This window comes from Cetorhinus maximus, chromosome 18, assembly GCF_964194155.1.
Source record: "Cetorhinus maximus chromosome 18, sCetMax3.hap1.1, whole genome shotgun sequence".
Taxonomy (NCBI): Eukaryota; Metazoa; Chordata; class Chondrichthyes; order Lamniformes; family Cetorhinidae; genus Cetorhinus; species Cetorhinus maximus.
In genome coordinates, this window is record NC_135896.1 from 85,736,648 (window position 1) to 85,764,248 (window position 27,601).

At 45.6% G+C, this 27,601-nt stretch overlaps 1 pseudogene; it reads right to left on the reverse strand.

Moving 5' to 3' along the window:
* Positions 1-2,510: 2,510 nt before the first annotated feature.
* Positions 2,511-26,188, reverse strand: LOC144693420 (filamin-A-interacting protein 1-like; annotated as a pseudogene).
* Positions 26,189-27,601: the final 1,413 nt, after the last annotated feature.

The following is a 27,601-nucleotide window of genomic DNA, read 5'->3' on the forward strand; positions in this document are numbered from 1 at the left end:
GAGAGAGGGAGAGAGTGAGTGTGTGTGTGAGAGAGAGGGACAGTGAGTGTGTGTGTGAGAGAGAGGGACAGTGAGTGTGTGTGTGAGAGAGGGGAAGAGTGTGTGTGAGAGAGGGAGAGAGTAAGTAAGTGAGCGTGTGAGGGAGAGGGAGTGAGTAAGTGAGTGCGAGAGGGAGAGAGTGTGTGTGTGTGAGAGAGAGGGAGTGTGTGTGAGAGAAAAAGGGAGAGTGTGTGCGTGTGTGTGTTAGAGAGAGCTAGAGAGTGAGTGAGTGTGTGTGTATGTGTGAGAGAGGGAGAAAGTATGTATATGAGAGAAAGTGTGTGTTGAGTGTGTGCCTGTGTGTTTGTGAGAGTGAGTGAGTGTGTGAGAGAGAGGGAGAGAGCGAGTGAGTGTGTGTGAGAGAGATAGAGGGAGAGTGGGAGGGAGTGAGTGACTGTGTGTGTGAGAATGAATGAGTGAGTGTGTGTGGGAGAGAGTGAGTGTGTGTCAGAGAGGGAGAGAGTGAGTGAGTGTGTGTGTGAAAGAGAGGGAGGGAGTGAATGTGTGTGTGTCTGGCTCACTCTCAATCTCGTGATTCTCAGTCACCCTCACCCCGACACACCAACACACACTCTCACTGGGTGAGGTGAGTGAATGAACACCGGGACTGGGAGTGAGCTGGGCATGCACACTCTCACCCTCTCTTACACTCTAATGGCCATTTTTATTATTATTATTTATTAATTACTCTATTTTTAAATTATCAATTTATTACTGACATTGCTTCATTTTTGCTCAGCAAGTTGTTTCTTTTCTTCATACTCGACTTTTTTTTGAAGTTCATGTAACTTTCTGAAATCTGCTCATTGGCCCCTTGAATGAGAAAAAATGGAAATGTGCCCCCCCCCCTCCCCAATACTCACTACTTCTTATTAGATTTCTGATTTTGAGATGGTTTCCTACTACATCACTATTTTTCCATCGCATTAAACACAAGTTATTAAATTAACTGGTCCTATAGTTTGTTATATCGCCCTTCTTAAAAATAGGAAGGCACATTAGTTGTCCCCCACCCTTTTCTAATGAATGTTTACACATGTGTCTCTAATATCTCTTCCCTAGACAGACCCCATTTGCACCATCATATCAACAACAAATTATATTTATATCACAGTGAATCATCACAGTGCACTCCAAAGGAGCATAATCAGCCAAATATTTGACATTGTATCATGTAAGTTGACATTGATCAATTGGCCAAAAGCTTATCAAAGAATAGGTTTCAAAGAGCATCATAAAGGAGGAGAGAGGTGGAGAGATTTAGGGAGGGAATTCCAGAGCTTATAAGGCCTAGGTAGCTGAAGGCACGGCCACCAATGGTGGAGTCAGAAAATCACGCTGCATCATGCTGTACTTACATCCAGCATTACACACTGGCGTACCCCGCACCAATAAAATAAAAAGGTGAAGCATACGCAGGCCATGACGACAAAAACAAAATTGATCTCATTTTGACAATTCCAAACTATTTACATAAACTTCTCTGGTCTTCATTCCCAGGATAGATAAGGTAAACATAAATGAACATAAAATTGCCTGTTACCTGTCCCTTTTGTGCTCATGGTGCCTTTAACTTACGTGTGCGGGTGCTATGCCTAGCTGCTCCCCCTCGCTGGCACCGGCATTGGAGGCAGCCTGCTGACTCTGCTGTCTTGTTGGCCTTGATAACCTTGGCGGTCGTCCTCTAGCCAGTGGAGCCTGTGCTGGCCCAGCCTGGGAGGGAGTGGCCAGTGCCACGACTGGCATCTTCCCAGTCATCACAACCTCATTAGATGCCAAGGTCACTGGCAGAAGGTGGAGGAGTTACTGCCGTCATCCAGAGTGCCCTGAGAGGAGCCCGCAGAGTCTATAGGCAGCTGTTGCGCCAACATGAGGTCGCTGTGGATCTCCCTGAACACCATTGATGGACGGGCACCTAGCTGGAATACTGGGTGCCTCTTCCATCTCCCACACTCACACTGACCGCCTGAGGTCCTTGCCTGTGTGAGGGCTTGCAAGTCCGAGCACAACCTCAGGAGCCCCAGATTCTGTCCCAGGAGCTGCCTCTCTATGAGAGTCGCCACTCTCTCAATGGAGGAGGCAGTGCCCTCGGCCATATCGGTCAACATGATGCTCATGTTCCACATGGACTCCTCCACAACAGAAAGCATGGCACACAGACCCTCATGGATCTCCGCCAGATCCTCCCACACATCCTGCTGGACATCTAGCATCTGTTGCCTAATGGACGACTCCAGAGGCCCATCATCTACCTTCGACTGAGCATCATCCTGATCCCCAGCAGTCCTCCGACTGCCGGGCACTCTCTGCCTCCGCCTGCACCTCAAGAGATTGTGAAGTGTCCCCACAAATGTGCACCGAGATACTAGCCGCCACTCTAATGCCCACCGAGGTGCTGGTATCTGCGCTGGTGCCTGCTTCAGAGGGTGGGTGTGACGCAGGTGAAAATGACGTCCGGTGGTCCTCCAGTGTCAGGGGCAGCCCTTCGATGTCCACAGAGCAAACATCTGCCGGTGAACCTAAAAGGGAGAAGAAGGACATGTCATTAGTTTAAGTCATCACGCTGTCGCTGTACATGCCAGGCACCCTGGTGAGACAATAGAGATCTGCATCACGGTGCCATAGTCTTCCAATGATCAATGGGGACTCCAGGTTCGAGGCTGCCATCAATGAGATTACACTAGAACGGTTGCACAATCTGAAAATCTCACCTCTGTGCACTGCACTTTTACCTTCGTCTGGCACCCTCGCCTCCCCACGCCCGGTTGCAGGGGGGGCATGCTGGCTCTGCAGCTCTGGGGTGTCCTGCTCGGACCGGGAGAGCAGCAGCAGGCTGGGCGGGCCTCCGTCTGTATGTGACCACTCTGCTTGGTTATGGCTCGTCTTCTCCTGAAAGGACAGGGGAACATTGATTAGTCCGCTTTCTACCTGCAGCGCCATTGCAGCCTGGCCAACCCAAGCTGAGGTGCACCTTGCAGGGCACATCTGAGTTGTGGCCCTCGAGCCGCAAGGCACTCAGTCCAAGCAGCCAGGGCTCACCCCCTTGGCCAGCTCAAGTGTTATTGGCAGTTGACCCATGCCAACACGGTACTCACCCTTTCTGAGCGCAGGAGGTCATTGAAGCGTTTCTGGCACTGCACCCATGTGCGCCTCACCATGTCATGGCTGCTCATCAGGGCTGCCACCTCCTCCAGTGCCCTCTTGGTAAGGTGTGGTGGCCTCCTCCACCCATCTCTGGGGACAAGGGTGTCCCTCCTGGCAGCCACCTCCTCCAGGAGGACAGCAAGGCACTCATCAAAAAAGCAGGGGGGCGCCGAGTGCCCACCCGACCTGCCCTCCCACTTGGCGTTTGCAGCCACACTAGACTCCATCACTACAATGGCAGACGGACGTCCTTCCCTGGCAGCCTTTCTGGGGCTGCCTGGGCCATTTTTAAACTGGCCGCCGGGTCACCATTGGACCCAGTGGCCGACAGGCCCTCACCCCTTCTCGGCCCTTCCCGGCCAGTGCAGAGCCACGTTTCACGCTGGGCAAGCCTTACCTGGTCGGGGACAATCCTGCCCGTAGAATCCTGACAGGGATGGACAGACTGGATACAGGGATGATATTTTCTCTGTCTGGGGGGGGTCCAGGCGAAGGATACAGTCTCAGGATACACGGTAGACCATTTAGGACTGAGGTGAGGAGAAACTTCTTCACTCAGAGGGCGGTAAGCCTGTGGAATTCTCTACCACAGAAGACTGTGGAGGCCAAGTCACTGAATATATTTTTAAGAAGGAAATATAGATTTCTGGACTCTAAATGTGTCAAGGGGTGTGGGGAGAGTGCGGGACTACGCCGTTGAGGTAGAGGATCAGCCAGGATCATACTGATAGGCGGATCAGGCTCGGAGAGCCGAATGACCTACTCCTGCTCCTATTTTTTATGTTTCTATGTGAGGCCTTGGAATGATTTAAACACAAAGAGGGGAATTTTAAATTCAAAGTGTTGCTGGACCAGAAGCCGCTATAATGGGCTCAAGGCCAGAGTGTGTGCTCCGAGTCAAAGGTTCCAGATGAAGTATTTGGGCTCTCTAACCTGTAACCCTTACAGCTGTAAAGCAACGTATACATATCACTGTGACTCCACAGGGCAGTGGCCGACTGATGTCCTTTCGCTCTCTGGGATTGACGATGGACAATGAGTGTCATTTTAGATCGAAAGGCCCCTCGTGAGTTCAGGGGAGGTCAAGCTAATGGAGAGAAAACAAATGGTAGACAAGGTCACTGAGCAATAGCTGGAGCTGCAGGCTATAAACTACAAGAGATGGTTTATTATAGTTAAACTGCTACCTGGAGTTTGCATCAGCCCGAATACCCCAGCACTGCGGCCTGTTTTGTTTTACCTTTGCTTTCTTCCCTCCCCAACACACACAAGTCTGCATTTTTCTTTCGCTGCCCTCCTCCTCCTCTTTATTTATTTCCAAGATGGCAAGGCCAAATTTATTCTCCATTTCCTAGATCCTTTGAAAAAGGCCCCTCCTCTCTGATACAACTGAGTGGTTTGCTGGACCACTTCAGAAGGCAGTTCAAAGTCATCCACATTGTTGTGGGACTAAAGTTACATTTACGTCTGATGGGGTAATTACAGTTAAAGTTTCAATTGGGACAATAGTAAACTAAGTTTACTATTAAGTTTAAAGAGTTTAAAGACAACCCAATAACTTTATAGTCATTTTTTATTCATATATTTTATTATCAACTTTTTGCCGTCATTCTTATTGATACCAGATCCTTATTTCCAGGTTTTTAAAAACTGAATTCAAGTTCTCAAACTGCCATATGCCAGGATTGGAACTTACATTTTTCTTTCCCACATCATCTCATATCTCTCTCTCACACACCTTCATTTATATAGCACTTTGCAACCAACTAAGTGCCATTTGATCACTGTACTAATTTAGGAAGCGCAGAAGCCAATTTGCATACAGCAAGGACTCACCAATAGCAATGTGATAATGAGCAGATAATCTGTTTCAGTGATTTTGTTGATGAATACATATTATTAGGAATGAAAACAGAAAATGCTGGAAAATCTCAGCAGATCTGACAGCCTCTGTGGAGAGAGAAACAGAGATAACGTATACAGACTCGAAATGTTAACTCTCCACAGATGCTGTCAGATCTGCTGAGATTTTCCAGCATTTTCTGTTTTTATTTCAGATTTCCAGCATCCACAGTATTTTGCTTTGAACATATTATTAGGATATTGGGGACAACTCCCCTGTTCGTTTTCAAAGTAGGGCCATGGGATTTTATATGTCCACCTGGGAGGGCAATGGGGGCCCTGGTTTGGCGACTCATCTGAAAGATGGCACTTCCAATGGTGCAGCACTCCCTCTGTATTGTGCTGAAATATGCAGCCTCGACTATGTGCTCAAGACTCTGGAATGTGTCTTGAACCTATGACACAGAAGTAAGAGTGCTAATAATTGACTTCCTGCCCCTCTTTCTGTCATTCTTTCTTTCCCTGTTCATTCTTTCTTCACGTTAATTGGCTGCGGTTTGTCTGTTTCAGAGACACTGGGTGGAATCGCCCCAGATTTGCACTAAATGCGGTAGCAGGTGGGAAAAAGAACGTTTTACCCTCCAGCCACAATGGCGGCTTTTCAAGCTGTATCATTCCAATCCCGTCTCATTAATCATGCAGCCACAGGAAACATGCTGTCTTGCAGGTGGGCAGAGTCTGAATCAAACGCCACACTGTTACCTCACCGCTTCCTCACACAGAGTGTCATATCTAAACTGCAGCCGCGCACACAGTTCTCAATGCTTGCAGCCAGGACGGCTCCAGTGAAGACCTGGCCCTGAAAGCCAAGGAGAGTTTAGTGACCTGTCACTGGAATGCCTTTCGGAGGCCCACCGTGATATCCTCCACCCCCACTCTGACCGCAGAAGGTCCTGCAATCTCACCACTCCAGCTTGGGAGGTGGTGGCAATGGCGGTCAGTGCCAGTGCTGCACAAAAGAGGTTGGCCATCCCATGCAGAAAGAGGATGAATGATCTCATTTGTGCCGCCAGGGTATGGCAACCATCTCATCATCTTAAACTCACACAGTCACAAGCCTATCACACATTCACTGGCATCTCACTCACTGCCAGCTCAAGGGACATCGCCACTCACTCAATCACACAGACCCTCACATCTCCATCTGGCCTCATCTCCTCTGGAGGCTGCCACTTCAGCCCTCACTATCCTGAGGTCACTTGCACAGATCAACATGTGCCCCCACACACGCCCTGGGATACCCCCCTTCCACAGTACAACCCTCACCCTGCAGCTGTTGAAAAGCCACCCCTGCCTTACGGCTGGTCTGGTAGGTTGAGACCTGCCCATGAGCCCCCCTAAAAGTGATGTGGTGCTGCCTGCGAAGCCTGGCACAGATGACCACGAGTACTGCCTGAAGCAAGGTAGGCAAACAAACCTCGAAATGCAGCTGGCCAGGTGCACGTCACTTACGGTCAGTTGTGAAAGTCGGCAATCACACCCTCGATCCCAAATGATCCAGCGTAGGGAGGGGGGCTGATTCTGGTGAGCTGGTCTTATAACGATATGCAGATTATTACAATGAAGCTCCCGACATGTGGCAGTGGGAAACTCAGCCCACCATTGACGGGCAGAGCAAACAGTTGCAAACCGTTCACGATGGCGTGAAGTTGACTTTTGGCCTTCCCGCCATATTGTCCGCTCACACCCGCCAGGATGCCGGAGGCCAGTGGGCACAGAAAATTCCGCAAACTGTCAACACTGTCCAGTGATGTATTTTACCAATACCTTTATTTAAAATCCTGCAATTCACTGCGGAAAATGAAATACAAAGAAAACTGTGTTTTAAGTTTCCTTTTTGAGTGAATTGTCTATGGTTTATGAGTCTTGCCAGTGTGGGCAGCATTGCTGTGATTAGTTGTGGGTTGCCATTGTGAGGTTGCCCCTTGACCCTTCTGCCCTTTCCTAACTAACATATCTCTCCAACCTCCTTTCCTCTCCACTGTCTTTGAATATATTATCTTTGTTAAAACACATTCATGTTTCCTGCAACTCCACAGAGGTTTACATCCCTCCCACTGCACTGAAATGGTCCTTACAAATGGCAACCGATGTGACAGTGACTGTGGTAAACTATCCTTCCTTGTCTATCTTGACCTGTCTGTAGCATTTAACACAGTTGACCCCCACCATCCTATTCCAGCACCTCACCTATGTTATCCAGCTGGATGGGACTGACATCACCTGGTTTCATTTCTATCTATCCAGCCAAAGCCAAGAATAACCAACAATGGCTTCTCTTCCCATTATCTTTGGTCCCTGCTACAAACTCCATTCTAGCCACCGACTATATCCTCCTCTTCTGTCCACTGTCCGAAGTTGAAACAGATGCCTAGGACATTGCTGCAGGAGTTCCTGCTTGTGCCCTAGGCCCAACCGCCTTCAATTGCTTCATCAATGACCTTCTCTCCTACATAAGGTCAGAAATATGAATGTTTGCTGATGGTGTTCAGTGCCATTAAAAACTCCACAGACATTGAAGCAGTCTATGGCCATGCACAGCAAAACATGGACAACATTCAGGTTTGGGCTGCTAAGGATTAATTGGCATTCATGCCACACAATTGCCAGAAAATGACCATCTTCAACAAGAGAGAATCTAACCATTTCCCCCTGACATTAAATAGCATTGCCATCACTGAATCCCCCACCATTAACATCCTGGGGGTTACCATTGACCAGAAACTTAAACTGGACCAGCCATATAAATACTGTCATGACAAGAGCAAGTTAGAGGCTGGGAATTCTGTGTAGAGTAACTCACCTCCTGACTCCCCAAAGCCTTTCCACATCTACAAGGCACAAGTCAGGAGTGTGATGGAATACTCTCCACTTGCCTGGATGAGTGCAGCTCCAACAACACTCAAGGAGCTCAACACCATTCAGGACAAAGCAACCCGCATGATTGGCACCCCATCTACCACCTTAAACATTCACGCCCTCCACCAATGGTGCACAGTGGCAGCAGTGTGTACCATCTACCCAAGATGTATGGCAGCAACGCACCAAACGTCCTTTGACAGCACCTTCTAAACCTGCAACCTCTACACCTAGAAGGACAAGAGCAGCAGATGCATGGGAACTCCACCATCTGCAAGCACCCCTCTAACCACACACCATCCTGGCTTGGAACTATATTGCTGTTCCTTCACTATCGCTGGGTCAAAATCCTGGAACTGTGGGCGTACCTACAACACATGGACTGCAGCAGTTCAAGTAGGCAATTAGGGATATGCAATAAATACTGGCCTAGCCAGTGACGCCCACATCCCAGGAATTAATAAACAAACATTGCAAAATTGAAGTCCTGTTTGACCCTGAAAAGAACTTTTGAAGTCATAATTGCTTCATCACCAAGACTACTTCCACGTCAAGAACATCCTGTCTTAGCTCATCTGCTTCTGAAATTCTCATCCATGCCTTCGTCACCTACAGACTTGAGTAATTTGTTATGATCCCAGCTGATGTTACTACTGGACAAGATGAATCCCAGGGGGAACCTGGCTTCATAGATCCTAACTTTTAATTTTTGTTTAGATGCGTGGAGAGTGACTACTGAACAGTCACAGGAGTCAGCTGATGAACTTTTAACAAAAGAATAAAACTATATTGTAATAGTCCTTCACCCACAACTATACCTGTACAAATATATACAAGGGGAGGGGGTGGCATAATGGTGATTGTCACTATACTAGTATTCTAGAGACCCAGGGTAATATTCTGGGGACCCAGGTTTGAATCCCACCACAGCAGATGGTGAAATTTGAATTCAATAAATGATGATAGCCATTGTTGCAAAAACCCCTCTGGTTCACTAATGCCCTTTCGGGAAGGAAACCCCACAGCAATATGGTTGACTCTTAAATGTCCTCTGAACAAGGGCAATTAGAGATGGACAACAAATTCTGGCCTAGGCAGTGATGCCCACATCCCACGAATGAACTTAAAACAAAGATTTGTAAGGATAACACATATTACAAAAGCTTATACCCTAATGTTCTCAGTAAGTACACAATCCATTTAAACTGATAGGTGACCTGTGGTCAGACACATCACACTTTGAAACCAATTGACAGATGCCACCCTAACCAGATGTTATGGATCTCTCCTCAACTCCCCCCACTTATCACACTGTGAGACAACCCGTCTCACATGAGGGCTTCCAATCTCCACTCTTGAAGAACTCTCACTGGAATCTTCTCCCAAACAATGCTTTCTCTCAGATGTCTTCCACAAGGGTCCAACTCCAAGGTTTTGAACTCTCCTTCCAATGTTCCTCTAACCTGGATCGCCACTTGTAGTCAAACTTCCTTCCACATACTCTCTGTCACTGACTCAGCCATGTCAATAGAACACCACTGCTTCACATGCCCAAAGCAAAGAGTTCCAGGCCTTTGGCTGTTTCTTTGGATTTTCTGTCTTCTTGCAAGACATTTTTGCTTTAAGTCTGCTTCCTGCAGCTTTCTTCTCTTTAAATTCAAAGCCTTTCTCTGCTCCTCACTTTTAACTTCACTTAACAGGACCATTTCCAGATTTCTGTTCTTGTTCTTTGACTTAACTGTCCACTTGGGACCTTTCCTGTTCCACTACCCTGGATTTTGGGACTTTCTTCTTTAGTTTCTGGAACCTGCTTCTATAGTTCCTCCTCCTGTGTCCAGCTTCTCCTGACAGCTGGTTTCAGTGTTAGTTTGGGACTTCTATCTGTCCCTCTGCTGTCCAGCCTCTCTGGAATCCTGGCTTCAACTGAAACTGCTTTTCTAGTTTTCTCTGCCTCTGTGGGTCCCCGTCTCTGGACCCCTGTTGCTAGTCAACAGCACAGTTTTTTTTAACCTTGCGTTTGTTTTAACTTCCCTTCAAGGGTCATAAAATCTTCATTAAAATGCAGGCATCTTTTAAAGTGAAACTAAAACTCAACTTCCCCTTTTTCTTAACACACAAATACAGAAATACAAATCAAACTTAAACATTAAATAACATACAAATATAACTTACTTGACCTTTCCCTACTTCCTAACAAATTCAATGCTCTCTTGACTGGTCTCCCACCTTGCACCCTCTATAAATTTGAAATCATGCAATGTTCTGCTGTCTATATTCTAACTTGCATTAACCCCTGTTCACTCATTACCCTCGTGCCTGATAACCTACTTGGGCTTCCAGTCCCAATTCTGATTCCTGTTTTCAAATCCCTTCATGGCTTCAACTCCCACTTCTGTAACCTTCTCCGGCCCTAAAGCCCTCTGAGGTCTCCAAACTCCTCCAATTTTGGCCTTGTGGAGCTCCACAGATTGCAGACTGTACCTTCAGCGGCCTAGGCCATAGGCTCAGAAATTCCTGCCCTACATCTTACTACCTCTCCAGCACCCTCTTGTTCTTTAAGGTGCTCCTTGAAGCCTTCTACTTCAACCAATCTTTTGGTCGCCTGTCCAAATTATGTGGTTCAGGGTTAAATTTTCTTTGATAAAGTTCCTGTGAGGCATCTTGTGGTATTTTAGTAAATTAAGACGCTATATAAATACGGCATCCTGGTATGAGCTGAGCAACAGTTTTGGGATGGTGTGGAGGACATCATTATGCTTGATGTTGGAAGCAGGTGACCAATATGGGATGTATTTCATCTCGCCAATTTGTTGAGCAGCATTCCATGAATAGACAGAGGTGATTGGTGTTGGAGCCATTGTGAATGCAATTCCTCATAGGATTTCAGGATCTGAAGAACAGGAAACTAGTGCTGGGCACAATGCCTGGATCCCATGAGCTTGGGATTCATACAATGGAAGGATAAGATTGAGTTACCTCTGTTGCTAAGTTTGAAATTATGAATCCTTTTATTCCTCCGTTTATGAGCTGAGTTTCCCTATGCCAGTTTGTAGCCTTCAGAGTTCCCTGGGTACCCAGACTCAGGCCTTCCTGTTCTGTCCCCCAGATCCACTTGTATCCTGTTACATCAAAGAAATGCCATTCAAGATTCATGACCAGGGAATGCTGCTCAGGAAGTTGTTGAATAGGCTTTTATTCCGCAAGTGACGGAGTCTGTATAACTCATGAATGACTGAGCTAAACAGGTCTCCAATTTGAATAACACAACTCTTTTTAGTCATTTAGTGCAGGTGGCATTGAATACTGGATTGACAGGGTTTCTATGTGAGGAGCATACAATACACTAGGCTTTAAATTTATCACAGATGGATGATTGAAGACCTCCCCTCTTGGTTGTTTATAATGTCTCTGTGTCAAATGAGTTTGGGCAGTCTCAGCTCAGTACACAGTGGAAAAGGATGGAGTTTTGGAGTGTGTATGGGTTAGTAAGATGAGTCTGTCTGTCTCTAGTCACAGACTATGCAACATCTCCTGCAATGTCTATCGCTAGAGGAACCCTGCGCTGTTGCAGATCTTGCCGAATTCAACAACAAGGCGCAAAAATGTGTCCAGTTCTTATAGACTGTCCGTGGACACAATAAGAAGTAAGATGAGGAAATGGTGATTATGAAATTCTCATCCTTGTTTTCAAACTTTTCCATGGCCTTGCCCCTGCCAATCACTGTAACCTACTTCAGCTCTGAAAATGCTTTCAGGAGAGTTTTATTAATGAGGACACCAACAAGAGAAAAGGCAATTCTGGATTGACTAACTTGATTGAATTGGATTTAGATTTAGGAAATGAAGCTGGGAAGATGGAAGAAATGTTGCTGGGGAAGATTTTTGGCAGTAGCGGTCACAATTCAGTTAGATTTAGAATAGTTATGGAAAAGGACAAAGGTAGACTGAAAAGAAAGTTTTTAAATTGGGGGAAGACCAAGGACAAAAATAGACTGGGAACAGCTTCTTGAAGGTAAATCAGTGTCAGAGCTGTGGGGTAGCATTCAAGGAAGAAATAGAGAGGATTCAGAACGATTATGTTCCCACTAAGAAAAAGAGTGTTGCTCCCAAACCTAGACATCCGCCCCACCGAATGTTAAAGAGTATGCAGAGTGGGATAAGGCAAAAAGAAAAGCTTATGTCAAGTACTGAGAGCTCAATCCTACAGACAGCCTAGAGACGTATGGAAAGCACAGGAATGAAATTAAGAAGGAAGTATCGAAAGCAGAGAGGGGGCACGAAAAAATAGTGAAGTACAATCAAGGAAAGCCCAAAGGTGTTTTATAAGCGTCTATGGAGCAGGATAACTAAGGAAACAGTATAGGGACAATTCAAGAATGAAAAGGTAACTTTTGTGTGGAGGTGGAAGATATGGGCATGGTCCTTAATGAATGGTTTGCATTTGTCTTCACAAAAGAAGGGGATGATTCAGATATTGTAGTTAAGAAAGAGGAGTGTGGTATATTGGGTGGGATAAATATAGTGAGAGAGGAAACATTAAGGGGTTTACCATCTTTGAATGTTTCATAAATCACCAGGACCAGATAAAATATATCCCAGGCTGCTAAGAAGGGCAAGGGAAAAAATAGCGAAGGCTCTGACCATAATTTTCCAATCCTCTCTGGTTACAGGCATGGTGCACAAGGGCTGGAGAGCTGCTAACATTGTACCATTGTTTAAAAGCAGAGGAAGAGATAGACCAAGTAATTACAGGTCAATCATCCTAACCTCAGTGTTGGGCTAACTGTTGGAAAAATTATAATGGTATAAATCATTATTTAGAAAGGCATGGGTCATTAATGAACAGTCAGCATGGATATGTTAGGGGAAGGTTGTATCTGACTAACTTGATTGAATTTTTTGAGGAGGTAACAATCATGGTCAATGAAACTAACACTATATGGATATTAGCCAGAATTTTGACAAGGTTCCACATGGCAGACTGGTCAGGAAAAAATTGAAAGCTCATGGTATCCAAGGGTAAGTGGCAAGTTGGATCCAACATTGCTCGAGTAGCAGAAAGCAAAGGATAATGTTCAATGGATGTCTTTGTAACTGAAGGGCTGTTCCCATGAAGTTCTGTGGGGCTTAGTACTGGGCCTCTTGCTTTTTGTGCTAAATATCGATGACCTGGAATTAAGTGTAGGCCGCATGATTAAGAGGTTTCCAGATGGTACAAAAATTTGTTTTGGGATAGATAGTGAGGGAGAGACTGCAGGAAAATATCAATGGACTAGCTAGGTGGGCAGAAAAGTGCCAAATGGAATTCAATCTAGAGAAATGTGAGGTAATACATTTGGGGAGGGCCAATAAGATGAGGGAATACACTATAAATGGTAGGATACTGCACAGTGCAGAGGAAAAGAGGAACCTTGGAGTAGATGACCATAGATCCCTAAAGGTAACAGGACAGGTAGATAATGGGTTCAAGACTGAATTTAGGATACTTCTCTTTATAAGCGGAAGCGCAGAGTATAAGGGCAGGGAGGTTACAATAGCACTGCATAAAACATTAGCTTCCACAGCTGGAGTATTGCATAGTGTTCCAGTCTCCCCATTACAGGAAGGATGCGATTGCATTAGAGAGGTACAAGGGAAATTTGTAAGGATGTTGCCAGGAATGGAGATGTTTAGCTATGGGAAAAGATTGGATAGGCTTGGGTTGTTTTTTTTTTGAAGCAGAGGAGGCTGAGGGGAGATTTAACCGAGCTGTATATAATGATGAGGGGCCTAGATAGGGAGGACAGAAAGGACGTATTTCCGTCAACAGAGAGGTCAATAACCAGGGGGCACAGATTAAAAGTAATTGGCAAGTGGGTTAGAAGGGAGTTGAGGAGAATTTCTTTTTCACCCAGAGGGCAGGGAGGATCTGGAACTCACTGTCTGAAAGGGTGGTAAAGGCAGAAACCCTCATCACATTTTTTAAAAAAGTAAAAGCTATGGACCATGAGCTGGAGAGTGGGAGTAGCCTGGACAGTTCACTCCTGGCTGGCACAGACACGATGGACCAAATGGTGTACTGTACATGTTCAATGTTTCGGTGCGTCTAAGTGTCAAGTATACTAAATATGAGCACAAGGCAGCAACCAAAATTAATCCTAATGATAGCAATATAAAGAAAACTTAATGCTAGAAACCTTGGGTAAAATGTTTAGCTGGGTGGGCAGTCGTGCACCTAACCCGCTCGAGTGTAAGATGACGTGCGTTGACGTTAGGCTAGTGTTCCAAAGTCAACGTGCAGTTATGTGATATTTCGGTTGGCGGGCGCGTGCTGGAGTCAGCAGCACGCCCGCCGACAATTAAAAGGCCTGTTAAGGCCATTAACAAGGTTATTAACTTAAATTTTTCGCTGCCCGTCCAACCTTACGGTTGGCGGGCGGGCGAAAAGGCCAAGCGGCCTTTGCACTTTTTAAGGAAACCTCATCCACGGGCGGGATGAGGTTTCCTAAAGCAAATAAAAATAGAATAAAAAATTTAAAATTGAATTAATAACATGTCCCTGTTCATGTGGCAAAGTCACATGAGGGGACATGTTTTATGACATTATTCATTTCTTTATTTGTTTTTGTGAAAATTCTTCATCTCCCTGAGGCAGCTCTGTGCGATTCTCAAGCGCTCACTCACTCACGCGCATGTGTGAAGTTCACGCTCACCCCGTTCGCCCTCTTCCCCCCGCCCGCACAGACAGCGCTAAGCGCTGCCGCTCGTGTTTCACGCTGGGTGGGCCTTAATTCGCCTTCCGGCCTCGATCGCGGGCGGCGGATGGCTTCCCAACCGCGCCCGCCCCCGCCCAACAAGGGCTAAGTTCTGCCCCTTGAAATAGAAACGGAATGTTCCGGATATACACAATGGCCGGAATTTTCCAGCCTCTCACGCCGCTGGGATCTTCTGGTCCCGCCGATGTGAATGGAGATTTCAATGACTCACCGGCCCCGCCGTGGGAGATCCGGCCGCCGGAAATTTCCGACCGATGAGCCTGAGAAACTTTGATACAATTGAGTGGAAGTAAAGAGTCAACCTTATTTGTCTGGGTCTGGAGTCACAGGCAGGCATGAGAGCTAAGGATGACAGATTTCTCTCCCTCAAGTACCATGAGTGAACCAATTGGGATTTTAATGACTCATATGACCACTTCTACTGATGCTAGTTTTTTTTTATTTTTAAATATTTAAAACTGAATTCAATTTACCAACTGCTCTGGTGGGATTTAAACCCACATTCTCTGTATTACCAGTCCAGCAATATAACTAGCATACCACTGAACCCATATTAAGATAGTTGATCTCAGCCAAGATAGCGATCAGGCCACTACAAACGACTTGTTCCTAGGTTAGGGAGAGGAAGGGTAAATTCAACTATCTACTCCCACTCCTGAGCCACTATATGATCATTGTGTGAAGACATCATTGATCTCAGCCTGTGGTTTGGTAGGTTCTGCCCTTGTTTCAACAGAAGGTGACACTCCTTCTTAGAGTGGTTCAGTGCTGGAACTCTCTTGACTCTGAGTCAGAGGCTGTGGTTTCAGCCCCATTCCGGAGACACATAATCCAGGCTGACATTCCAGCGCAGTACTGAGGGAGGGCCGCACTGGTGGAGATGCCTTCTTTGGGATGAGATGGTCAACTGAGGCCTCATCTGCTCTCTCAGGTTGAGGTAAAGATCCCATGGTATGATTTGAAGAAGAGCAGGAGAGTGTTATCTGGTCTTCTGGCCAATGTTTGTCCCTCAACCAACATCACTCAGGTTATCTGTTTATTGTTTCATTGCTGCCTTGTTAGCACTTTGGTACCACAATTCCTACTTTGCAATAGTGACTACACTTCAAAAACAGAAACGTAGAAACATTGAAAATAGGAGCAGGATTAGGTCATTCGGCCCTTTGAGACTGCTCTGCCATTCAATATGATCATGGCTGATCCTCTGTCTCAATGCCGTACTCCCGCTCTCTCCCCATACCCCTTGATGCCTTTAGAGTCTAGAAATCTATCTATTTCCTTCTTAAATATATTCAGAGACTTGGTCCCCACAGCCTCCTGTGGTAGAGAATTCCACAGGTTAGCCACCCTCTGTGTGAAGAAGTTTCTCCTCATCTCAGTGCTAGATGGCCTGCCCCCTATCCTGAGACTGTGACCCCTTGTTCTAGCCACCCCCTCCATCCACAGGAAACATCATCCCTGCATCCAGTCTATCCAAACCTGTCAGAGTGTTATATGTTTCAGTGAGATCCCCTCTCATTCTTCTAAACGGCAGTGAATACAGGCCTAGTCAGCCCAATCTGTCCTCATATGACAATTCTGCCATCCCAGTGTGAGCTGCTTTGGGACATCCTGAGGTGGCGGAGGGCGCTATGTAAATGCAGGTTTTTTTCCCTTTCTTTCCAAACTCACATATGGTGAATGGTCACTTGGGAGAGAAAGATTTATTCCACTGGTGGAAAAAGTGGCATGGAAGAAACAAGAAACATTTGTTTAAATATTTTCTGGAATCCCTGTGTGCCACAGACTGATATTTCTATAATTTTAGATGGAGCGACTCCAACTTCATTTTGTAAATGGTTTCAGCCAGCTGTGTCTTTGGGAGGTCTGTGTGAGAATCCCATTTCTCTGTGGCCTAGATGCTATGTGATGACAAATACAAGTAATTGGCTGCGCGCAACAAGAACCAAAGGGGGGGGGGAAAAAACAAAGAGCTTGAATTTATATAGCGCCTTTCACCACCTCGGAATGTTCCAGAGCACTTCATAGTCAATGAAGTACTTTTTGAAGTGTGGTCACTGTTGTGATGTAGGCAACCAATTTTCACACAGCAAGGTCCCACAAAAAGCAATGTGCTAAATTACCAAGTAATCAGTTTTAGTGGATTTGGATGAGGGATAAATATTGACCAGGATGCCATGGAGAACTCCATTGCTCTTCTTTGAAATAGTGTCTTAGAATCTTTTACATCCACCTGAGAGAGCAGATGGAGCTTTGGTCTTATGCCTCATCCAAAAGGTAGCACCTCTAAAGGTACATCACTTCTCAGCATTCTGGAGTGGGATTTGAACCTATAACCTCCTAATTCAAGGAGCAAGGGCATTACCTACCAAGCCACAGCAGTACTTCCAGGTAGCTCAAGGTCATTAAGTTGTTGAAGTATGAAAAAAGACCCACAGTACCTAGAGGAGGAGGGTGAACCTATGATAGAAAGGGGAGGGGTGGGGGCAGATGTCAGAGTCAAGAGTAGTACACCAGCAGACTGGCAATTTCCAACAGTGCCTCTCCTCTGGATAGCAATAATATAGAGTTTCAATGTGACAGGGATGTGCCATGCACTAAGGCAATCCAACAGGGAAGGAGAGAAAAGCAAAAATTAAGATAGCAGACAAGTTGTGATATTTGGCAATTCAATTATTTGGTTTCCAGATGAAAATCCGTGCAAAGCAGACCCAAAGAAATGAGAAGTAAAACATAATCAACTTGCACTGTTGACTCCATTTAGCCCCCCGCAGATGCTGCCAGACCTTCTGAGTATTTCCAACAAATTCCGTTGTTTGCAAAATGGAGCGGAAGGGATGAAGAATCTGATGTTGAATAGGAACCAATTGTTCTCCAAGTGGGAATGAATAACACAGATATAAAGTAGGCCACAGGTCCTTCACGCTCAATTTCCGGCACTGTGAGCTAAAAGGGAGGACCTAAGGTGAAATGTTTTCTGAACCACTCACATAGCAGTGAAGAGAGACAGAGGGTTAATAGGCAGATCGACAAGTGGCTAAGGCTTTAGAGTAGGGAACATTGGGATATCTTTTGGAATGAGGGTTCCCACACAGACCACTTGGGCTTCATCTAAACCAAAGGTGGGGGAGGGGGTGGAGTTGCTGGAAGGATAGATAGAGGGGGAGTGTTTAAACTAGCTGTGCTGATGGTTGCGATAGAGGTACTGATTGAAGGAAACTTAAAGCTGTGCCAGTGAAAATACAAATCAAAAGTTTAATAAGTCTAATTCCAATGCTGGAAGATAAGCAAAGCAAAAATGATAACAAAATAAATGAGAATGGAATAAAGGAATGGAGCTGAGCTTGCATTAGTGCAAGTAGTCTACTGTCACAGTGCATAGTTATGATATTGCAAATTTTTAGAAAACTATTTTAAAATGTAACTTTTTTAAAAAAACTTTGGACTGAGTTTAAAGACTGTTTCAAAATGGCTTTAAGCTATCAGACAGAATTGTTGGTTTCAAACTGGGTCTCCTCTCCCGAGAGGACAAAAGACAATCCTTAATTTAATTTAGGTTCACTGTGGTCTTGTCCAGGAGATAATAAAGTTTTGTTGAGGCCTCTTTGTATGTATGTAAATTGTGCCTTGGCTAGGACTACAGCTAAGAACCACAAGTGGGGGAAGGGCTGTTTTGAAGTGTCCATGCCTTATTTGGGAGATGATTGGCATTTTTGTACAGGTCACATGATAACAGCAGCCATTTTGACTTACCTGCAAAAAGCATTGAAAAGAACAGGAAGTGGGCTACTTAACACAGAGAGAACCAGCTTGAAGAGCTTCAACCTAGGGAGAGACAGAGAAAGGCTTCTAAAAACAGCTACTGGTCTGCTGTAAAGTAACTAGGCAGCCAAAAGTGCCACAGTACAGAATTAGAAGAGAAGAACCTTTTGTCCTCCTATAAACCCTGATTCCATCTACTGAGCTCAACTGTTAAAGCAACCTCTGGCAATTTGACAATGGAAGCCATCGCAGCTGCAGAGACAACTCTACAACCTCAAGGCCTTCACTCCAAACAACACAACAGCTTGACTTCAAAACATAACAGGCCTGCACCAAACAATAGAGAAACTGAGCTGACCCAATTTTTATAAATCGCGCTTTTTTCATTTGTAACTAATCTTTGTGTGTGTATGAGTTACCTGACGGGTCTTGCAAGGGTTGACAAATTGGACATCATTAGCATTACAGAAACATGGAAGAATGATTCCAATCCATGGGAAACAAAGCTGGAAGGATATGCAGGAGAGACCGTGTCAGGTTTATAGAAGATCATCTGGTAGAGCTATGTGGGGATATGCTATAGAACTTTAGTCTTGGACAAAAGCCTTGACCTGAAATGTGGGACTAGATAAAGTCGACAAATGGTAATGCACCAACTACATAGAACTTCAAGATTTCAACTTAACTCAGACAAGAATACCTATATTCCAAATAGAATACCTATACTGGTAAGACAGCAACAACAAAGGGACGTCTAGAGTTAATGGAAGGCTGCGTTATGACTCAGTATGTAAACAAGCCAACAAGGGGTGAAAATATCCTGTATTTGATGGAGTAATAGGGCTGATCAAATCTCCAACACAAAAGTGGGTGAGGCTTTAATCACCAGTAATCATAATGTAATCATATTCAACATTAGAAGGATTGGAGGGATTGCTTAAAAAAAACACAAAGCTACTAAATTTTAAGAGAACTAAATTGATGTGCTTGAGGATTGTTGTCAGATTGGACCTAGAAGGTTTGAATATGGCTAGCAGAGTGAAGGAACTATGGATTTCCTGGAGATGATGCAATAACCCAATGTGTACACATACAAAACAAAGGTACTAAACTTAAAGGCACTCAGGCCTGGTTGAATGGGCTACCAAGCAGTATTTACAGTTAGTAGGGCCTTGTGCTCAGCTTCATTTTTGTCACCCCCATGCCCCACCGGGACTGCGAATCCTCCTGCCCTCCCCCACTCTTTCTCTCCCTCCCCTTCGCTCCAGCTCCACCAAGCTCGCAAATCACGTCTGGAGAAGAAGTCTTCAGCAGATGGGCTGGTGATTTCGAAAGTGGCCGTGATATTCCCGTGGTCATGAGTGACCCGAATATGCAGTGGCTGGCCCTGTTTCTATGACTGTATCTGCTCCCTGGTTCAGTCAGGATAACCATTCACTTGGGCAGGTTTCTCAGGCCCAAAACATTGTCTGTTTTCCTTCTCCTTCATCCAGGGGATCCAGGATCTCCTGAGATTTAACTCATTCACAGCTGGTGGATACCGCTCCTACACCGAGGGTCGCTCCAGGGGCTTCTTAAGCCCTCCTTGCCAGTGATTGTTCATCAGATGGTTTTCTTCTTGTATGGATTTTCACATAAATACAACAGGATTGTCTTCCTCTCCCATGCCATAGGTTGGACCATCGGTCTGTACACCAGTGGATATCACTGGGAGATCTATCATTCTTCTACCATTCACGCTTGGCCTGAGTGCCCGCCTATACCGTTTAGACAGCTATGCTCCTTTGCCAAGCTCACAAGCTCTTGGCCCATGTCTTTGTTTTTGTTCTCCCCTTGTTGGAAATTTTTCCGGAAAACCGAATAACCGGGCTGCAGCTGGGAAAGCTGGTCTTCCTTGTTCATGAATTTTCTCCTTCAGTGCCTGGATGTCGGCCACCAGCTCTCGAGTTTGGCCTCTTCAACTGAGAACTGATTCCAAGCCTCGGCCTCCTGGTCCAGGGTTTTGCTTTTCTCCACTACCTTGCCTTTGCTCAACTGCTTTCTTATTTCTTCCAGCTGTTGGCTCAGGAGCTTTGCTTTGTCTCGTTCACTCCTGAACTTCCACTCAAGCTGGTTGTACTCATCCTCAGTCTTCATCAGGTCACCTTCAATCACTCTGTTTCCAGTGTGAGCTCTTTAATTTTGTTATTGTCTAGCCGAGTGTCTCCCGAAAGTTTCTCCAGTTCTTTCTTGGCTTTATTTCAGGGTGCTTCACTTTCTGCTTCTTTTACACAGTTAAGCCCCTTCTTCAACAAGCCAACTCTAAAGTTCAGATCATTTGACTTTAGCTGTTTGTCTTTGAGTTCCACCTTCAGTTCATCCCTTTCATTGAGAAGGATGGATACTTTCTCCTCCATCTCCGATTTCAATTTCAGCAGCTCCTTGTTTTCTTCTGTCTGTTACTTGTGTTGTCTTACTTTGTTCCTCCTTCAGCTTGTTGTTAAAGTCAATAACTTATTGCTCTTCCTGATTTAACTTGTCTGCCACAACTCTCCTCTCGTCCACCAACATCACAGTAGAAGAGTCATAAGGACTGGAAATGTTAACTCTGTGTGTCTGTCTCCACAGATGCTGCCAGACCTGCTGCGTTTTCCCAGCATTTTCTGTTTTCCTTATCGCGGTAAAAGACTTCAACTTGGGCAAGTCGTCTTTCCAGTCCAGCTTCTGACAATTCGAGTTCTTTCACTCGGCCTTTCACTAATTCCAACTCATTGACCAGGTCTTTGGTCAGATTCTTCTCTTTATCCAAACTAACATGCAGTTGTGAACATTCCGATTTGCTTTTGTTAAAAGCGCCTTCCAGTTTTTCTAGATCAACCATTCTTTTCTGTAGTTTCCCCACCTCCAGTTTCAAGTTCCCACTCTGCAGCTCTTCCTCTTTCAATCTTTTCTTCAGTTCTCTGCCCTGATCTTCCTCCTTGGTTATCTCCTCCATCCTTACCCTCCATCTCCAGTACCCGCTTCCGCAGGTTTTCCACCTCAGCCATGAGGCTAGAGTTCACATTCCTGAAGTTCCTCCTCAGCTTCCTGTAGGCTTTGGTTGTCCTCCGCCAGCTCTTCAAGCCGATGGCTCAGCTTTCACCACAACTGGTGGTTCTGAGACTCTTGGGCGGCGAGTTTGGCTGTTAGCTCGTCATGCCCTTGCAAAGACTTGGCGGACTTGTGCCCGAATTCCACCTCGTCGTTCCATAATGGTTTGTTTCAGTGTCTTGAGAGGGTGAGGAGGGGGGTGCGGAAACTGCCAGGAGGTTTTTTTGTATACAGCCGAGCAGACAGCTTAATGGCTCAGCTAAAAGACAGCACTTCCAACAGTTCAGCACTCACCATCAGTTTGGGGCACCCCCCGTGTCGTTTGGAGGCCTCGTGCCACGGCAGGGTGTGTTTCATTGTAAATCCGCCCCTGCTACCAAGTAACTCATAAAGAAGGAGGTAAAAAGCTTTTAAGGCCATGAAAGAACATGGCATTGGGTAAAGATGGGGCTCAGTCCCAAAAGGTATGCTCGAAGTGTAAAAAAGGCTTCAAAATGGCAAAGAAAATGTTTTAATTGAATGTGGCAAGAAAATTGAAAAGTAAAAATAAAAAGTTTTTTAGTTTTATTAAGAGAAAATGAGAAATGAGGGTTGGAATAGGGCTGTTGAAAGTTGGATCAGGTGAGGGAATGACATTCATGCTACATATGCTGCAAACATACAAGATTTCTGTCTCCATCTTTATCAGGAGGAGACAGTAAGCTTATCTGATCTGGAAAGGGAGTAGGGCTTTGCAGAGGTAAGTTGTAACGTTTCACATTACTACCAGCAAGGTTGCTGAACAGCTGTGCAAATTTAAGGTAAATAAATCTCAGGGAGTGGATAAGGTGCAACCAAGGACCCACCAGAAAATTGCAGGAACTCTTTTACAAATTTTCCCGTAATCAGTGAATACTGGAGATGTGCCTGGGAACCGGAGAAAGGCAGATATCACTCCTATTGTTCCTTAAGGTCACAAAAGTGACCCAGGAAATGACAGACCAGCGAATGGATAAAGTTAGGGAAACCCTTATTAAAAATATGATCATGGAGCATCTGGACGGAAATAAAACCAGTAAAGGTCAAACACATGGGTTCATGAAAGGAAGATGTTTCCAATTGTGTTTACTGGTCTCCTTTGAGGATGTAATAGTTTAATAAGTCAACATGAGTAAGTGTTATTTGCTACTCTGACAGATATTTAATTCTGTCACCAGGTAACTGGGAGGCTCCCATCTCCAATGACCAGATATTTTTTTTATTTGTTCATGGGATATGAATATCACTGGTAAGGTCAGCATTTGTTGCTCACCCCTAATTGCCCCTGAGAGCCAGCCACATTGCTGTGGGTCTGGAGTTACATGTAGATCAGACCAGGTAAGGATGGCAGATTTCCTTCCCTTAAAGGGGCATCAGTGAACCAGATGGGTTTTTATGACAATCAATGATAATTTCAAGGTTACTGTTACTAGATTTCAATTTCAGATTTTTAAAAATAATTAATTGAATTTAAATTCCACCAGCTACCATGGTGAAATTTGAACCCATGTCCCCAGACCATTAGCCTAGGCCTTGGGATTACATGTCCAGTGACATTACCACTGCACCATCTCACCCATGCTGGGTCTTCACTGATCTCTAGTGCCTCCTACTCTCCCTGCATTTGTAAGCTGTGTGATGGCCTGAGGGCCACATCCGACGCTTTCGCTCTCCTTTGTGTTCTGTGCTCTCTTCTTCTCCTGCAATGGGGAAGAGACCTATGAGTGGGAGAAGTGCATGCACTTACCCAATGGATCGAGAGCATTTGCTGATGGTGACTGTCACGTTGCGTATGGATAAGGGTGAGGGTGATGGACAATGTGAGGAAATGTTTAGACAGAGAGGGATGGGTGTGCCTGTACAGTAAGCGGGTGTGAGGGATGAAGTGCTGGAGTAGAGTTGAGTAGGCAGATTGAGGGGGCTGTGGTGATGCACACATCAGGATGTAGGTGAATGTGCCACTTCCCTCACTTTTCCAGCCCTGGTTAGGACATTAAACTACTTCCTGCATTCGATTCAGGACCGTGGCACTTTGCTCCTGCTGCTCACCTCTTCTGCCACCCCCAACCAGGTTTATCCAGCAAGCTTCCTCCTCCCATTTTTAGGGAATCTTCTTCTTCTTCTTTTTCTTAGGCAGTCCCCTCGGGACTGTCTTTCACTCCAGGGCTGTGGGTCCAGAGGTGACTAAAAAGTCCAATGCTGGATCCACACGCTCTGCCACAGGTGGGGCGGGTAGTGTTTGATGTGGCGGGTGGGTGGGGTGCTCAGATGCTCAGGAAGTGGGGAGGAGAGGGCGAGGAGGGGTGGAGGAGGGGAAGAATGAGGGGGTGGAGGGGAAGGAGGAAGCAAGAAGGGGAAGGAGGATGGGGAGGAGGTGAGGGGGATGGAGATGGGGAGGAGGAGGCGAGGGGGGGTGAAGGGGATGGAGGAGGAATGGAGTGTTGCAGCGAGGAAGATAGAAAGAGTGTCTGTGCGATGACACAGCCTTGCTCATTTTGGGTCTGTGGCAGATCATTGGCACGTTAAAATCCAGCCCAATATTTCTGGAAGTGAAAATGCAATCTTTGGACAAGCTCTCTTGGGAGACTGTTGAAGCAGTGGGCAGTGATTCATTCCAATGCAAATTAGACAGAATCTTTTCAAGAAAGAGCCATTTGAGATACAGTCTGAGTAATTTGAGACATGACATAAATGTAGCGGGCTTGGGAGGAACAGGTGTCTCAGACACAGAGATTTTCCTTGTCATCTTGACCTGATAGAGATTAATGGGTAGAGGTTACTGCTCAATTATCACTGTCTCATGCAACTACCAGAATACTGCAAGGCAAAGACCTTGGTCTTTGGTCTCTCAATTGCCATATTTCTAGAGAAGGTGCTCTATAAAATATAACTTCTTTTTTGGTCAAGTGGTCCTCAGTTTAATGTTTCACCTGACAAGCTGACCCTGAAATGAACTTGAGATTAGTGAGTGGGGTCCAATTGCTTCTACCTATAATCCTTATAAAATAATTTTATTACATTTAACCTTATTCTGAATTTTACATAAGGGGACAGTGGAGACAGCTTCTTAAGGACATTTGAGCTGTTAGCAAACCATCACAGATAGGAAGGGAAGATTGGTATGCATTGTCTTTTTACAGCTTTGTATTTTCTCTGGTTGTTCTGAAGTACAGTGCAGATTAATATACAGAAAAAATGATTCTTACTGCTTTTGACTTTGTGCCCAGGAATGTGTAGGCATCCATTTCACTGTGATGGAAAACTTGGGGCCATAGTTCCACAGAACTGACAAGAGAAATGCGTTTGAAACTGTGGTTAGAGGGAGGGAAGGTAATGATTTAAGATGGGGGCGGTCTGCTGGAAGTCGTTCTGGATCATTTAAGATCTGACTGGTTGACCAAGAGCCCAGATCACAAAGTCCAACTGGCGAAGTGAGCTGTGCATTCAGCATCTGATAAGCGGCACCGAGGCCCGATTTCCCACCCAATTAAACACTGGCCGATTCAGTGAATCATTGGTTGATTGAGCCAACAAGATGTGTGCCATAGACTCTACTTTCTGAAGTTGGCAGTGTATGAGAGAAGTTTCAACCCCGAATGATGGGTGGGTTGGGGCTTAAGGGGAGGGGGGGGGGTTGGGGGGAAGAAAAAAATTCTAAAAATATCAAACACGCCAGAAACCTGTCTCCAATATGGCCACTTCTGTAATGGGTGCACATCTGGCTAAGTGTGAGTAACCTACTTGATGGCAGTGGCGGGATCGTAATAAGGAGACAATTTTCCAATGATTTGAATAAAGAATTGAAAAGAGATAGAATCAGGCTGATCAGATCATGCACTGACTGCTGAGATACTTCTGGCCTATGACCTCGGGGCTTGGGAGACCCTGAGAGCTGTGCCAAGGACTGTACCACCTGTACCTGTGCAGGGGCAGCTTCAGCCATCAGGAGAAAGGTAGCACGTTGAGTCCTGGCTTTAGAGAGGGGTGATGGACCAACAGGTGAGAAGTGGGAGCGCTTCCATGTCCCCCTTTGCAATCATCCCTCCACCTGGCCACATCTATCCTACCATGCTGCTGGAGAGCAGTTTGATGAAGATTAGTGATGCTGTATAATTCTTCTCCTCATCAATGGCTCCCTCTTGCAGTATCTGTGTTCTTGGAGCAAAGCTTGGAGAGAACTGGGTACCCCTCAACATGGACTCTCCGCAGCTGTTCCCTGCCATAACCATCTACTCATACTCACTTATGAATGGTGAACCACCAAGTGAAAACCCAACTAACTGTCCACTGGTGTTCGGCGGTACCTCCTGTGACAGTGCACCCTCAGAAGGAATGAGGTCGTATGAGGAATTGTCCTTCTTGCAACACTTGCTTTATGCGTGAAGGCACATGGATAAGGTTTAGTTGTGGCAAAGTCACAATCTTGACAATCGCCATGCTCAGTCTTCTCAAAGTTCTGTAAGTAATGAAATACAGTCAATATATATGTCAGAAAAAATTGTAATTCTGTTACCAGCTATCTCTGAGCTCCCAGTCTTTCCACCTCCCATTGACAGGGATGCAAATGTGCCACTTACCTCCATGGCCTCCTCCTCTACACCTGTTAGCAACAGGATTTGTGATGGTCCACCTCTAATCATTTTCCTTTCCTTTGAGATTTGTGCCCTCTTCGCTTACAAGTGCTGAAAAACAGATCTGTGAGTGTAGATGAGGTAATTATTAGATGGATGCAGTGCACTTGGTCCAGGTGACCATTTGACCGATGCATTACGATAGGGGTGAGTGGATACATCAGCTTAGGATCAAAAGGGACACCAAGACTGCAGTCTGGTTTTGCTTGAGAGAGTGGCCAAGGAAAGGAGTGGGCTGAGTGGTTGGGGAACGAAGCATGTGGAAGCCAACAGCTTAAGACAAAGACACATTAAATGTGACCCATGCAATAAGGTGGGACACTAAGGAAGCAACTGCTGATCTGAGAGGGAGGTGACCATTCAAAGGTGCCCTTGGGGCTGAGGGCTATCCTGAAACCTGAGGTGGTTGGAGGCTACATGGCCACATCAAACTAATGGTGTGTGGCTCGTTGCTTGGATCTAGTCACTTATGTGAATGAGCAACTAACACAAGGCAAACATAAGATGAAGTAAGACTAGAGCCTACATACTTGCATCCGATACTCAATTAGATTTGAGCCTGTAACTCACTCCCAGGTATCCACTATTTTATATATAACCCACCTAAACCCCTCGATTAGATTCCAGCTCACTATTTTTCCTTTGTTCATGGTATGTGGGCATTGCTGGCAAGGCCTTCATTTATTGCCCATTCCTAATTGCCCTTGACAAGGTGGTGATGAGCTGCTTTGTTGAACAGCTGGAATCCATGTGGTGAAGTTACTCCAACATTCTTGTTAGGTAGAATGTTCCAGGATTTTGATCCTGCAACGACAAAGGAATGGTGATAGGTTTCCAAGTCAGACTAAGTGAGGTATTTTTTGAGGGGAACTTTCAGGTGGCAGTACTCCCTTGCACCCGCTGCCCGTATCCTTCTAAGCTGTTGATGTTGTGGGCTGAGGAGGTGCAAAGAAGCCTTGGCGAGTTGCTGCAGTACATCTTGCAGATGGTACACATTGCAGTCAGTGTGCGTCAGTGGTTGAAGGGGTTTAAGGTGGTGGATAGGCGCCAATCAAACTAACTACTTTGTCCTGTTGAGCTTCTCAGGTGTTATTAGAGTTACACTCATCCAGGCAAGTGGAGAGTATTCCATCGCAATCCTGACTCAGGATGGTGGACAGGTTTTAGGGAGTCAAGAGGCGAATCACTCACCACCGGGTGCCTTAGCCTTTGGCCTGGTCTTGTAGCCACATTATTTCTGTAGTTGGTCCAGCTAGGTATCTTGCCAATGGTGACCCCCAGGATGTTAATAGTTGGGGATTTGATGATGGTCATCCTCTTGAATTCAAGTGGAGATGGTTAGGCTCACTCTTTTAGGAGATGGTCATCGCCTGGCACATGTGTAGCGTGAATATTACTTGCCGCTCATCAGCCCTAGCCTGA